At 48.9% G+C, this 15,604-nt stretch overlaps 1 protein-coding gene across 1 annotated transcript in view; it reads right to left on the bottom strand.

The window, feature by feature from the left end:
• MEGF11 (multiple EGF like domains 11) overlaps positions 1 to 8,649 on the bottom strand; it is a 379,572-nt gene extending 370,923 nt beyond the window's left edge. Inside the window, exon 1 of the mRNA XM_061158024.1 lies at positions 8,603 to 8,649. The gene's annotated coding sequence lies outside the window, so the exon portion shown is untranslated. The remainder of the gene's footprint in view (positions 1 to 8,602) is intronic.
• Positions 8,650 to 15,604: the final 6,955 nt, after the last annotated feature.

Here is a 15,604-nt window from a genome sequence, read left to right as displayed (position 1 = left end):
ATTAGAGTGGCCTTTCCTGACCACACTGCATTCCATCACCATCTATACAATTTACCTTGCTATTTTCCTTCACTGCAACGGGCACAAAGTGTATAGTATGCTCACTTTTTACCACCTGTCTCCCCCACTTCAGTGAAAAGTCCTGAAGGCAAAAGTCCTGTTTTGTTCCCTGCTATGTTGAGTATATGATCAATGATCAGTGTCTTCAGAATGAATGAATGAAAGGAAAGAAGAATGCTAAAAAGGGCTGAAGAACACCACTCATAGCTCCTGGAGGTAGCAGAGACCTCCTCCCTATTGGTAAGTCAGCAGTGTTTTCCTTCCACAGGTAAGACAGTGGAGACATAGAACAGGAGTGGTACCAGGTGAGGGTGGGTGGATACAAAGGGTCAGAAGGGAGTAAAGGGAGGGCGTAGGGGTTCAGAAAAGCTGGCTCAGATCCAGCTTGATCCCACTGGCAGAACATTTTTTGCTCTTAAAGGAATCTCAGGATCAGGCTTGAGGGTGGCAGGAAAGATAGTCAAGGTATTAATAAGAAGATGAGGGATCAGGACTTCCTTGGTGGTCCAGTGGTTAAGGATCCACCTTCCAATGGAGGGGACACGGGTTTGATCCCTGGTTGCAAAACTAAGATCCCATACACCATGGGGCAACTAAGCCCGCCAGGCCACAACTAGAGAGCCCACTTGCTGAAACTAAGACTCCATGCAGCCAAACAGATAAATAAAACATCTCTTTTCCAAAAAGTAAGAGATCAAAACAAGCCACAACATAACAGGGGGTGGAAGGTCTTCAGGAAAGAGTCATGGTAAATGTCACAGTTTTAAAAGTCCCTGGCACACCAGTGAGGGCCTGAGTCTCATCAGAGATGAGAGATGGAAGGAGGAAGGGGGACAGAGCAATTGGGAAAAAGAGACTGGGATAACAGGGCACCCACAGGTCAGGAGAACATCTGGAAGATGTATGAAATGGAGCGTAGAAGAGAGAACTTGACTTTGCCCTCCCTTTGCCTCCCGCTGCTGAGTAAGCCTGGAAGCCACTTAACCTCTCCCAGCCTCCACTTCCTCATTTGTAAAATGATGACCATAATCCCAACCTCAAGGGTGGTTACAAGGCTGAGTTCAAACAGCTCCTAAAATTCACCTAAACAAGTGCCTGGTATACAGCAGGCAGGCATTCATCAAAGTGAGTCTCTTCTCCAAATTGAGGTTAAGGAAAAAAAGGATGAGGATGAACTGACTTTTCAGGTAAATAATCTTATTCCCCTTATTCCTGATTTATTAATTCAATAAATATTCACTGAAGTGCTTGCAGGTCACAACTGGATACAAAGAAGGACTCGCTTTCACCCCATCTCAGACCTTGATAGCCTTACATCCAATTGGGAAGATGAGGAACATTGCAATAAAATGCTGAACAATGACCCCAGAGCGTATTGTTAAGTACCAAATTTGTGGTGTCAGCAATAACTGCTACAGAAATTCAGGGGAAGGAGAGATTGATGCTTCGCGATCACTATGGGCTCTGGTGGTCCGGGATGGTCTAATGAGGATGCAGCTCTAACCCTGGCCTTGAAGGAAAGGGTGGTTTGACTTAAACACAGAGAAAGGCAGAATTTGAAGCAGAGTCAGACGTGATAGTGAGCCGCACCACCAGGAGAAAGGATGCAGGCAAGTTGCGGAGACTTACAGGGGTCTGTTGAGGAGTTTGCACTTCATCCAGTGAGTGCTGTGGGGAAAAATGTAAGGTAATGAGTGGATAAAAATGACATTTGGGGATGACCTGGAGGGAGATAAGAGAAGCTGCGAAATAGCAGCTCAGGCAATATCATGGGTCTGTAGCACGTATTCTAGGCTCATCACCACCTCTGTACTCTAATTACTGACCATCCTGTTTGCCGAGCACCATAGAATGCTCTTCCTAGCATGGTTGGCCTGCAAGTCACAATTGTCGATTTATTCTCTGGTCGTTTGTCCCCACGACCCCAAGGCACTATGGCTTGCGGCTCGGAGATCAGAGCAGGAGGCTACTGCCATCACCCAGCATGAGATAGAAAGAACCTGCACAAAGGGAACATCTCATACCAGAAAGAAGGACTTATATTCAAGAAACATAATGAAGAGAAAAGAAAGTCAGTGCTTTAATATTTGAAAAAGAGGGAGGCAGGCATCAGAAGTGTTGCTAAGGTTTTGAGCCTAAGCATCTGGGAAGACGGCGCTGCCAACAACAAGAATGAAGAATCCAGAAGGGCAGATGTCTTGAGAGATGGGAAGACATTAGATTCCACTTTAGGCATATAGATTTTATGATAGCAGCCAGATATCCTAATAATAATAGTATCTAATCAGCAACTAGAATGTATGAGATTTGGAGACTGATGGGCCGTTCAAAGGAGTGGAAACCAGGAACTGAAGACTGGCAAGGAAGTCACTGTGACTGCCTCCCAGAGCAGCAGACTATATTTGGACTGTCAAAGACAGAAAAGAGATAAGAACCCAACTTGGCTTAAGGTCCCATTTCACCACTGAGAAAAGAAAAGCAAGAGACAGTAAGTTGGGCAGAAGCTCATAACCCATCCATATTAAGATGCTAGCGTTCCAGTATGCACTATGAACCAACTCCTCTAAGAAGTCGTTTCTAACTTCTGTGGCTCCCACTGATGTTATACTCCTCATACCATGGTTGGCCTGCAAGTCACAATTATTGATTTACTCTCTTGTTCTCCCGCTGCTGCTGCTGCTAAGTCACTTCAGTCGTGTCCGACTCTGTGTGATCCCATAGACGGTAGCCCACCAGGCTCCCCTGTCCCTGGGATTCTCCAGGCAAGAACACTGGAGTGGGTTGCCATTTCCTTCTCCAATGTGTGAAAGTGAAAAGTGAAAGTGAAGTCGCTCAGTTGTGTCCAACTCTCAGCGACCCCATGGACTGCAGCCTACCAGGCTCCTCCATCCATGGGATTTTCCAGGCAAGAGTACTGGAGTGGGGTGCCATTGCCTTCTCTGACTCTCTTGTTCTGTTCTCTGATTATTTGATAGTCTACATGGTCTAGACCTTACAAGTCTGCTGCACTAGATTATAATTCTTCAAATATAAATCTTCAAATAACTTTATGCTTCTTACATACTAATCAAATGCAGTTATTGAGTTAAATCATATCTAGTTTCCCAATAAATTCCCATTACACTGATGAATAAGACCCAAAGAAGTAAAATACTTTGCTCAGAGTCACAGGGCTAAGAAGGAGTACAAAAAATTAAAACCCAAGTCTTAAATGCTATAGCAGGTATTGTTGGTTGCTCCTTTCTTTTTTCCAAAAGCAGTCTAATTTTTTTCATTTCTGAGACTCAACAAATCAAGATTATTTTAAACCAATTATGGTGGTCTCCTTCCCTTGCCTGTGGTTGGCTTATGCATGGACATGTGACTCACAATTCAGCCAGTGAGACTTGCAGGAAAGTCTACTGAGCCTTCTGGTTAAGGTTCCCCTCCTGCCTTTTCTGCCTCTGCACATCATCGTAACGGTGTAATACCTGGATTTGTTACAGCCAACTTGTGACCTTGAGACCAAGAAATGATGAAAAGAATTTGTATCTTTGATGATGTGTTGAACCACTGAAAGAACTAAGCTTGGGGCAGACAGCCCACATCTGTTATAGTAGGAGATGCTAAGCCATAATTGTTTCAGCCAGTTGAATCCAGGTTTTTGCTACATTCACCCCTGACTGATACCCACACCAATCAAGGGCTTTTGTCACTACAGTACCTGGGCCAAGCATTATGGCAGATACATAACAAGTAAAATCCTGTTCCTTGCCCTCATTGTGCCTTTCCCAAGATTGGACTTTCAATAAGTATTCAATCTATATTTGATTAATTGATTCTCCCTTTGCTCATCAGTTATCTTTCTTCCTTTCACTCAGCTTCACTGATTATCTCTAAGTTTCAGCTTCACATTTGCACTGTGGTCTCAACATTTCTACCAGGTCCTTCCCCATCGCCTCCCCCCACCTCTAAGGATCAAGCCAAAAGCAACGGACTCACACTTCGCCCACAGAGACCATCACCGAAAGTCCGCATTCCTAAATATTTGTTCTTTGAAATGTCTTTCTCAATTAGATCTCACCCAAATGTTTGAGAGTCAGGCTGAATTCCAACTTCCTGCTCCAGAACAGACATGTTGAGCCTGCATAATTACTGCAGCCGGCTTTATTTGCTATAAAAACATGGATTTTTTTTTTGCTCCTTCTCAACTGTAAAATAATCAATAAATAGAATCCAGATGAAAAATGCCAGCATTTAGGAGAACAATTCTTTTATAATTCTTTTCTTTTGGGTCTAATTAACACATTGGGGATAAAATGTGTTGTTACACTTACCCAACCCACTAAGGTGAAACAAACTCTCCTGCTGAGATACAGCTTCACATCAGAGACACAGGTGAAACAGACAGACAGTTTCAAAACATTTTGAAATGTTGCACAAACATCTGTAAACCTGTGAGGTGGACTTCCTCCAATGCTCGTCTGTTCAACTATTCAACTTTTTCCTCTGTCGCCTATGAACATATTACATAGATGCTGTCAAATGAAACATAGATAGTCCCATTAGCAGGAGAAGCACTCTCTCTGACTTTCTTTTAAATGAAGAAGACATGCCTCTTTGGACAATGACCACTGGGGCCATGAAAGTTTCATGAGGGGCTCTTGGAATGGATGACATCTTTTCAATTATAACAGTGCTAAAATAAACCCCCACAGAGCCACAGGGCATCGAGTCTACATCCCAACACAGGACACCTATTTATTCCCTAATTATACTGCAATATATTCTCTCTGTATATGTACTGATGAAGACAAAATATTCTTTTAATTCTAAGACCTCCTGGTGGGTAAGGCGGAGGGGATCAACCCTAGGCAAATTCTTGGAGTTCTTAGAGCTAAATCACAGTCTTTGTTCCAGGCTCCCTCACTGCATCATCTCAGGAAAATCACTCACTTTCCCTTGTTCTCACATAGTAGTTCTTTCATTGTGGTCCTGGCGCCAAAAGCATCAGCATCACCTGGGAACTTGTTAAAAATTCAAATTACTGGGCCCACTCTGGACCTGCTGAATCAAAAATTCTGGGGGTGGAACACAGCAATCTGTGTTCAAGCAAGCGTGCTGCATTGAAGTCTGAGAAGCACTGGTCTTTATAACAGGAAGCAAAGAGCTTTATTGTAAATTGAATCAGGGATAAGGGATACCTGGACTTTTCAGAGCCTGGGTTCCTTTCTGAATAACTGTCTCAAACTGCAGAGTAGGACTCCATTTACCCATCTGTACAATGGGGCTACAGCGTTCACCAAGAAGCTGTGGGTGCTGGAATTTAAGAAGTAAGTGGTTACCTGGCACCAGTCTCTATGGATACCTAGCAAGATCATAGTTGCCAGTACTCAACAGCTCCCTCCCACCACACTCTGACTGGCAGAAGCTCTGCAGAGCAGTCCTCCAATGCCACATCTAAGGTCATCACTGCAGCTGCCTCTGGGTTACCCTTGGCAACCAGGAGCCAGAGTCATGGTAGCCCACAGAATTTTGAAATCCCATAGCCAGTAGCCTCAAGCCTTTTTACCTCAGAGCCTTGAACCACTAGAGAGGAGGCTCGGGATTGTTCTGTTCTGTTGCCCCATTTCAGCAGTTCTTCAGACATCGCTTATGCTCGCCTCCACTCTACATCTAGACTTTAAGCCTGAGGATGACACCTAGAATGCCAGCCTTGTGAGGTATGGGACTCTGCCTGACTGGTTCATGGCTGTCTGCCCAGTGCCTGGCACAAAGCAAGAGCTCAAGAACTGTTTATTGACTAAGTTTTCCTAGCACGGTAAATGCCTTGTCCATAGTAAGTCCAATCATAAGCCCCAAACCTTCAAGTACCTAAAAGTTATGTTTGGAAAGAGGCAAAGAAACTATTTCAAACCCCAGGGAACAAGGAGAAAAGGGAAAAGGAAAAGCAAGAGACTGAATATTTCCCAGCTGAAGCCAGAACCCTTGGCTCATAGGGCACTCAGCCAATTGCTCACCTTGAATCTGGAGCTAGAAGACTTCTGGGCCAGGGTTCTTTCTGAGGTGTGTGTGGGGGGGATGTCTTTTGTTTTTGCATATTAGAATTCTTGTACAGGAGAGGCGAGAGCTGAAGGATGGTAAGGCATTGACCACAGGTTCTGGGCATGATTTCTAAGCAGTGGGTCCTCTAACTGCCCTCCTGTTTCTCACTCAAAGGCCAGTTCTCACTGGTCCTGACTCTGCCGTCTTTTGACCAGACACTTAATAAGAGCTTTTCTACCCTCTCAGGACTCCAGCCTCGTGCCCAAGCCAGGTGATCCTTCTCCCTCAATTAGAAATCTACCCAAGGCTCAATTCCAAACCCTCCTTTCCCCAGGAACCACCCTGGGCCCTCCCCCTCCAAACAGTGATTTCACCTGGGAAGCCTGTACTCCCCCTCCCCCTTGGCCACGAAATAGTGACTGTTCTTTCTCTGTAGACCGCACATTATGGGACTGGGCAGAGTCTTAAGAGCTCCCTTTACCCCCAGACTTCAGTGCAGGCACAGGATAGATACTGGACCAACTGTACCTAAGTGATTTGTCCTGGGGGGTGATCGGAGCCCAGCACCTAACAAGAGACCAGCCCTCTGCCCCTAACCTCAGGCACGTGGAGTCCTGCAGCCTGCAAAGGGCTTACAGTGGCCTGGCTGGGAACACTTGCCGGGCGCTGAGAACGTGGTTAGCACAGAGTGCTGGGGGGAGAGGGGGGATCCCTGAATGAGAAGTCAAGAGACCTGGTTTACCGTTCCCTTACACCCTTAACTAGCTATAAGCGAATCCTTTCAACTTCTCTGGGCCTTCTTTTGCAGATCTGTGAATTGGGAAGAAGAGGTGGAGACTGCAGTCGTGGATCTTGAATCTCTAGCGGCTTAAAGAACGCGTGAGCAACGCAGAGAGCCGGATGCGCACTAGGGGAAACCCGCCAAAGGAGCTGAGGATGGGGTGACGGTGGATTCGACGCCCTCGGGGACCCCGCCCAACTGGCAGGGGACAGGGGCCGAGGGACCCTCTCCAAAAAGCCCCAGCTCTCAGTCCCACGAAACAGGCTCTAAACCCTTCAAAAAAAAACCTCTCCAACAGCACTCCAACAAAGAGGGCTGCGAAGCCGGGGTCCCGCTAGCTCCGCAGAAGCCCAACTGGGTTGAGTCCAGCCTCCTGGACTCCGGGAACCAGAGGACTCGCGCCCCGGGCAGCTCGGAAAGACGCCCCCCGCAAGCATGCGCTCGCCGTCACCTAGCCGGAGCATTAACCCATGCTTTCCCGGCAGAGCGCAGAAGGGGCGCTGACGTTCCGGCACGAGTACCCTGGCCAGAGCGAGCTGAGATGGCCCGGAGCCCAAACCACCCAAAGGCCTCCTCCAACCTGCCCGAGGCCTCGTGCTTTGCAGGCCCGGGGGGATGGAGCGGGAGATCCTGAAGCGGAGACAGTTCGAAATATTTTTCTAAAGAACACGACCACATGAGAGGGAGTCAGACCAGCCTCGCAGCGCGGGCTAGCGGGGACGGATCCCGAGAAGCGGCTACCCTAGGATGGAACCCCGGAGTCCAGGTCGGGAGAAAGAGCCGGGGCTCCAAGAACCGTCAAGCCTAGGCTCCGCGCTCCCAGGTTCCGGTCGAGGGGGCGGCTCCGTCCCACACAGGAACGTTGAGTCCCGAGCGGAACGATTTTGTATATTTTTCGTCGTATTTTTTCAAGCAAATCAGGAAAATAAACCAAGTGCAGGGGAAAAGCGTCTGCGTCTGCTGCTCCAAGGGGCCACAACCACCAACCACCCCCATCTCCAACACCACCCCCCAAGGCTGGGCGAGAAGTTGGGAACTTCGGCACCGCGCTCCAGGCGCGCACTGGCAGTGATTCGCTTCTCTCAACTTCGGGATCTGGGGTCACGGCCGCGGGCAGTAGGGACCTCCGCGGAGTCGACCCGGACTTGCCCGGGTCGGGCGTCCTGGAGTTCCCCGAAGAGAGTCGGGACTCCGGGACGAGAAAAGAAGGAAATAGACGTTCGGTTTCGCGCCTCCAAAAAGCAAAAGTGCGCATGGCACCTGCCGGGGCTCGGCTACATGTAGCTAGGCTCAAGGCTAGCCACGGCGGGGGATCTGGCCGCGCCCCGCAGGCTCTGCGCGCGGACCTCGGCGCGCCCGGGGCCGCTCGGAGGTGGGAGTCCCCAGACTTAGAGGCGGGCGGGCGCCCTCCCCGGGACAACCGCGCCGCGCCGCTGCGCTCGAGTCTTCCCCCGCCGCCGGTGCAGCGTCCCGACTGCGGAGAGAGAGCCCGCGCCGGGGCGCCCCGCGTCCTGCCCGGACCCCTGGCATTCTATCCACACTCACCTCCTCCCGCACCGAACTCGGCTTCCGCAGCCCGGACCCCGGCTGAGCACCGGGGATCCACGGGGCCGGTGGAAAGTTAGTCGAGGGGATGCAAAGCCCCCTCCCCGGGGTCAGAACCCTCCAGCCTCCGGCCCCGTGTGCCCCCAGCGCTCCACGGCTCCGCGTCCTCGCCGTCCCCGCCCAGCCACCTACCTGCTTCGCGGCCCGCCCGGGGCTCAGCCGGCCAGTTGCGGTCCTGTCCTCCGGAGCCCGAGCCGCGCCGGAGCGCCGGGCCAGGAGCCGGAGCTGCTGGCAGTCCAGAGCCGGCCGGCGAGCGGAGGGAACGGCGAGCGAGAGAGCGAACCGGCGGGCGGCTGGAGCCGCGGCTGCTGCTGCCGCCACCGAGCCAGCCCCCACCGGCTCCGTCCCTCGGTCCCTCCTCCCTCCTTCCCTCCCAGCCTCCCTCCTCCCTGCTCGCGGCTCCCTCCCTCCGATCTCTACCCCCCGCCCCCATCTCCTGCCTCTTTTTTTTTTTCCTTCTCCCTCTCGGCTCCTCTCCGACCCTGCTCTCTCGATCTCTCTCGCTTGCTCTTCTTCCTCCTTGCGTCTCTCTCTAGCTTTCCTTCGGTTTCCCTTTTCTCCGATTCAACCTTTCCTGACCTGCCTTCTCACCTCCCGCCAACAACCCCCCCACACCCAGCTTTCCGTTCTTTCCCTCCTTTCTCTCCGTTTCCTCTTCTCTCTCTCTCTCTCTAACCCCCTTCTACCTCTTTTTACTATTTTTCTCCTCCTTTTAACCTTTTCCCATCTTTACCCTCCTCTCCCATCCCTACTCAGAGTGGCCTGCCAGGCGCATGAGTCTTTCAGCTCAGGTCGGGGAACCCCACCCCCTGGAGGAGGGAAGCCCCCGGGGGTCGCGCTGTTAACAGGCTGAGGAAGGGGAGAGGGGGCCGAGCCAGAGCCAGAGAAGAGGACTTGAGAAACCGCTGGGTCGGGGGGAGGCTAGAAGGCCAAGAACTCGGGACAGTCAGGACTCAGCCAAGCCGCGCTGAGCCGCAAACTGAGACGTAGAGACGATGGCAGGGACCCGCCTGGCTGAGGTCTGCTCCAGAGGCAAGGCCTAGACCATCACTGCTCCTCGTGGTCCGGGAAGGGCTCCTCCACTGACCCCCGGGAAGCGGGCGCAGGGGACGGGCCGCCGGAGGCCTCCCACTCCTTCCAGCCTCTCTGCCTGGTCCAGGCTCCCGGGGCCACCAGAACAAAGCCTTCTCCCTCCAAGAGCACCTTGGGCCACTTCACTGTCCCGCAGCATTCTTAGGGGGTCTAAGCCAGGCGGAAGGGGAGGTCCTGGTTTGGAAGTGACAAAGGTGACAAACCCCTTCTTCCCACCCACCCCATCTCCAAGCAATGGGGAACTTAACCAACCACTCCTGCTTATCAGGGGGAGAGTAGCAGAAAGGTGCTTTGCTGGTGTGGTTTGTCTCTTTTTCTCCTTGAACTACCACAGACCAGGAAGGCCCAGGTTGGAAAAAGGTGCTGTATACCCCTCAGGAGATTGCTTTATTATTATTTATCTATTTTGCAGCATGTGGAACTTCCCTGACCAGAGAACAAACCCACACCCCCTGAAGTGGAAGCACAGAGTCTTAACCACTGGACCACCAGGGAAGCCCCAGGAGAATAATTGTGTGTGTGTGTGTGTGTGTGTGTGTGTGTGTGTGTATGTGTATGCATAAAGCAGACATACTGTCTGAGGCTTTAGGAAATGCATGTCTATACATGTGTCTGAGCACCCAGCCCTCTCAGGTCAACTATTGATAATGGACTTAATTCCGGGTCTGTTGGGGCAAGTCCCACCCCTAGAAGTTTTTCCAGGCACTACCCCATCTCAGCCCAGTGGGGTCCAGAGAGGAGACGCAGTGTCTCGGTTGCCATGGAACCTCTTCTGCAGCTCAGCTCTGTCAAGACAGGATCACATTTCTCCTCATTTCATCCCTGATTAATGGGGCGAGAACTTGTCCCCCTTCAGTATTGTCCCTTCCGTGGTACCATCCAGGCAAAACCCCACACAAATACCACCTTGAGTTCCCTGCCGTGGGACATCAAGTCAAATAAAGAAACCCCTGCCTGGGCCTCTGTTGTTCACATCACACAACCAGAAGAAGCGTCTGGTCGGGGCTGGGACTATGTTGAAGCCAGTGAGACACACCTAGGGCACAAAATTCAAGGATGCACCCAGTGTCTGGGTCATGCAGTCAAATCCGAGGGCTGTCACCAACCAGCTGTGTCACCTGGGTCCATCACCACCCCTCTCTGGCCTTCCATTTCTCCACCTGATTCTGAAGAGGCTGAAACAGATGCTCTCCAAGGATTTCTCCAGCTCTGAGGGACTGCAGCTTGTGGGTATCCGAAATGCCAAAGGTTAAAAGAATGGGTTCTAACTTTCTGGGTTCCTGTTCCTGCTCCACCACGTACTAACCGTGGCATTGGACAGCCACTTATCCTCTCCAACCTCAGTTTCCCTATCAGTAAAATGGGAACGATGATAATCCTGTGAGCCCTGTGAGGAATAAGTCAAATGCTCCATTTAGCAGTACACGGTAACTGCTGGCACTACTAGCAACTAATATTACACAAGGTAGGTTTTCAAATATCTTTTCTTAATCTCATATTCCCTTTTGGATTATGAGTTGCAACTCCCACCTTCTCAAACTTCAGTTCTAACAGGTTTGGGGAGATGGGCAGTTCTTCCTACACCCCACTCAACAAGCAAATGCATGGGAAGCAACCCACTTCCCTGTCTCTCTCACACACACTCCCACACTGCCTGGTGTGAACTGCCTGGCTGAGGGTTGCTGGGCCCTCCACACTGGGCAGAGGATTGCCTGATTTTCTGCCATACTCTAAAAACCCGCACGGATCTATAAAGCTGCACCTTCTCCACCCAGCTGGCAGGCTTCCAAGGACACATGTCCCAACAGAGCCAGGAACACTTTTAGCAAACATCTCTGAGGGTCGGCTCCGGGTCATGCTGGAGCCCACCGTCGCATCATTCATTTGTCAATCCCTGAGAGCCTGCTTATGGGAAGGACTGCTGTGCACCTCCTATTGTATAAGTTTCAATCCAACTGCAACAAGTTTATTTGGGAAGTTATGACATCTAGGATCAGTCTATTCATCTGAACGCATAATGGAAGACAAAAGTCCACTATTCGAAGCTATAAGCCTTGCTCTCTAAAAGCTTCCACTCTAACTGGGGCAAGATGACATAAGACAGAAGAGTTGACTGAGATATCTGAAAGCAGGAACGCTGGAAGCAGCCGCTTGAGTTCAAAGCCTAGCCCCTTCACTTGTCAGCTATGTAATCTTGAGCTGGTTACTTAATCTCTCTATGCCTCAGTGTTCTCATCTGCAAAATGGGAATGATAATGAGGTAAGCACTGCTATCACCCCCATCTCACAGAGGAGGAAACCAAGGTTCAGAGAGAAGAATTCCTTGGCTGAGAGTCACACAGAAGGTAAATGGAGCTCAAGCAGAATTAACTTCATAGTCCTTGCTCCCACCCTCCACCTCCTTCCCCCAGCCTCTCTAAGCCTTCTTTCTACAGGGTTCTAGAGTATCTCTTCCCCAGGGAGGTGGCATCTGAAGCCCAGTTCCATTTCCACCTCTATACCCTTCAGCCTGGACAGTGGTGGGAGGTAAGGTGGTCAAAATTCTGGTGACCAAGACAGGTCCTCCTCCTCCTCAGAAGTATAGAAGGGTAGGATGCTGGGCAGAATGTCCACGCTCAGACCATAATGGTCCACACCTTCCCTTTGCTCAAGCTTGCGGGAAAATCCCTTCATTTTCCTTCCTTCTCTTTCCTTTCCTTGTTGAGGGATCCCTTTTCCCCCACTCCCCCTTCCTGCAGAGTTCCAGTTCAAAGTCCCAGGAAGAACATCCAACACACGCCAGAGATGGCTGGAATCTGTGAATGGTGGAAAAATTTTTGGAACTTCTAAGATCTTTTAAGCCCTCAAGTGACATCTGCCATATTCAAGCACTTGAAAAAAATGTCTATCTTCCCACTAGATTCTAAGGTATTTTCATGTCTATTACATGTCTATAACAAAGCCTCACATCAGGCCTTGCCTTGTAAAAAGAATAAGTAAAAACTAAAGACTGGGACTTCCCTGATAGCTCAGAGGGTAAAGAATCCACTGCAATGCAGGAGATGCAGGTTCAATCCCTGGGTCAGAAGGATCTCCTAGAGAAAGAAATGGCAACCTACACCAGTATTCTTGTGCCTGGTAAATCCAATGGACAGAGGAGCCTTGCAGGCTACAGTCCATGGGTCACAAAGAATCAGACACAACTGGGCAACTAAGCATGTGATAAAGGCCTTACAAGAAGTAACTTGCCCAAGTTCACATAGCTAGAAAGTGACAAAACCCAAATTTGAACTCTAGCTTTTTCAAAGCTCTATCCTCCATGCTACAGTGTCTCTCACTGCAGGGCTGGGGCTGGAGTGAGGCAAGCAAAGGGCCAATTCTACCTTTGCAGAACCCTGAGAAAGATCTACCTTTGGATACTTCCAAAGAATTAGAGGGGACCGTGGGGCCCCTGCATCCTAGCCATTGACAAGGTACAAAGAAGAAACTGTGGAGCAGGCAGGATGTAAGGCAACTCACCAGGCTTACATCTGCTCACATGACACGCAATAATAGTCCACCCAGCACATCCTCAAAAAGACCTACACACAATGATCCTGCCCAGGACACAGCTTCTAAGAGCTAACAACTCAACACACCTACGTGCATACCAACACAGCCCAAAATGCCCACATGGGCAGATGGTACAATTCCTGCACTCACTTAAAAACAGGGGAGAGGACTTCCTTCGTGGTCCAGTGGTGAAGAATCTGCCTGCCAACGCAGGGGATACAGGTTCAATTCCTAGTCTGAGAAGATCCCACATAACCTGGACCAACTAAGCCCATACGCCACGGCCACTGAGCCTGAGCTCTACAGCCCGCAATCCGCAACTACTGAGCCCGTGTGCCCTAGAGCCTGTGGAAAGCCATTGCAGTGAGAAGTGCGTGCACTGTAACAAAGCAGCCATAATAAATAAATACATCTTAAAAAAAAAACAACAGGGGGGGGAGGTGGAGACTCAGGAAAAATTCTAATGAAATGACTCTTTTCACAAGCTTTTTATGAACCCACAACCACCAATCGAAGAATTGATTAACTTGGTTATATTTATTAAATCATGCTCAATATTTAATAACTTTGAATATGGATTGAATATTTAATGAGATTGGTTGAGATCTATTTACACATAAACGTCAGAAGTGCCAATTGCTTTGAATCGAGAATTGAGTTTGTGACTCACTCACTCTCAGAGGCTAGGGCTGGAGATCGCAGAATTCTACACTTCATGGGTTTCTTTAAATTATAGGTTATCATCATGAAACTATTACACTATTACTTGTATTGATGCTCCACTATTATAGAGTATTATACAGTCCCAAGAAATGTGGCGTTCAGATGTCAGATTTCCTTGCATCCAGGCAAACTCAGATTGGATCTCTTGTTCTCTTTCCTCCATGTTTACTAGGAAAAGAGTCCAAAATGATGCTGTGAAATGCATCTTGTCTTAAGCCCTTAAGTCATCCCACAGGCTCAAGATGATCTGGAAGCAATTTATGTGGCATACTTTGCCCAAGACCAATTTGTCCAAGAGAAAGAGCTCTGCTTTGTACACTGGAGACTTAGCAAGGTGAATCTCTGAATCGTTTTTTACTGAACTAAGAGAATTGGATGCAAAATGAGCTTTCTGAGGTATCATGGAGATTCAGGAAAATCCTTGGAGGATTTGAGATTCTGAAAATCAATGAATGAATTTAGCATATCCATATGTGCAGATTTTACATTCCTGTGTGTGTGCTGAATAGCTTCAGTTGTGTCTGACTCTTTGTAACCCTATGGACTGTAGCTTTCCAGGCTCCTCCAACCAGGGGGATTTCCCAGGCAAGAATACTGGAATGGGTTGCCATTTCCTTCTCCAGGGGATTTTCCTGACCCAAGGATTGAACCCGTGTCTCTTATGTCTCCTGCATTGGCAGGCAGGCTCTTTACTACTAGCGCTACCTGGGAAGCCCACAGATTTTATGTAAGTTACCATTATATTATTGATGCTCTCTAGATAAAAAGTTATTATAAAGTGTGGTTTATTAGGGGCCAAAGTTAAATCAAAGGGAATAGCCCCTGTACCACAGCAGTCTGCAGCCAGCAGGATATAAACTCCTTACTAACTCATCTCACCCACACATCCTTGTCACTTTCTGATTTGCTTTGATTTGGGGTCCAAAGCAAATGTAAACAAATGCTGCCAAAAGAATAGTAGCAACAATAAAACCATTTGATAGAGAGTAAACCTCTGACTCAAGTCAATGTTGCTGTATTTCTTCGATGCTACAGTATTTTAATTTTCTTTGCAATAGATGATAAAAAAAAAACTATATCTCTAAACACTTCCCCTTCTCCCCATCTTCAATAATCTACCAACCCTTACATCTTATTGGATACCCATACCAGTTTACCTGCATGTCCTGAATTCAAGACAGTGTTCTGGGCCCCCTAATTTTAACTTGTTTATGCTCAGCACCTGAATGCCTTTCCCAACCTCTCTCAAGCTTGGCAAATTCCAGTCTCATTCTTCAAAAGTCTGCTCATTGGCAAGGCCTTCCTTGGCCCCCTCACCCTCCCGGTTCACCTACTTCAGTTGGCACTTTTCTCACTGTTGTCTGACAGTGGTGAATTGGATGGTGAATTCGATGAAGTCATTTCAGTATCCCCAGTGTCACGCACAGTGCCTTGCCGTGTTGGAAGGATGAATGGATGGGTGGATAGATGGTTGAACTTAGAAACAAAGACACATAGGTTTTACTTGTGACATTTTTTATCCTTCGGCTTGAGTTGAGCAGAGTGTTGGTATAGGAACCATCTGAATTTCCAGGAAGTTCATAATGCCATTCAGTCTTAGGCTGAAGTCAGAGCTCAAAGAAATTAACCACTCCTTTACTTTACAGATAAAGTCCTCACCCTCTTATTTTCATTCAACACACATTTATGAAGTTCTCACTATGTACCAGGTTCTCTACTCACAGCCTTGGGTCACAATCCAATTACTGAATCAACCCCAAGGGGGTTTCTAGGAGTGCACAGTGTCCA

The sequence above is a fragment of the Dama dama genome, chromosome 12 (assembly GCF_033118175.1).
Source record: "Dama dama isolate Ldn47 chromosome 12, ASM3311817v1, whole genome shotgun sequence".
Classification (NCBI taxonomy): Eukaryota; Metazoa; Chordata; class Mammalia; order Artiodactyla; family Cervidae; genus Dama; species Dama dama.
The sequence above is the reverse complement of the archived record's forward strand: the minus strand, read 5'-3'. Positions and strand labels throughout refer to the sequence as shown.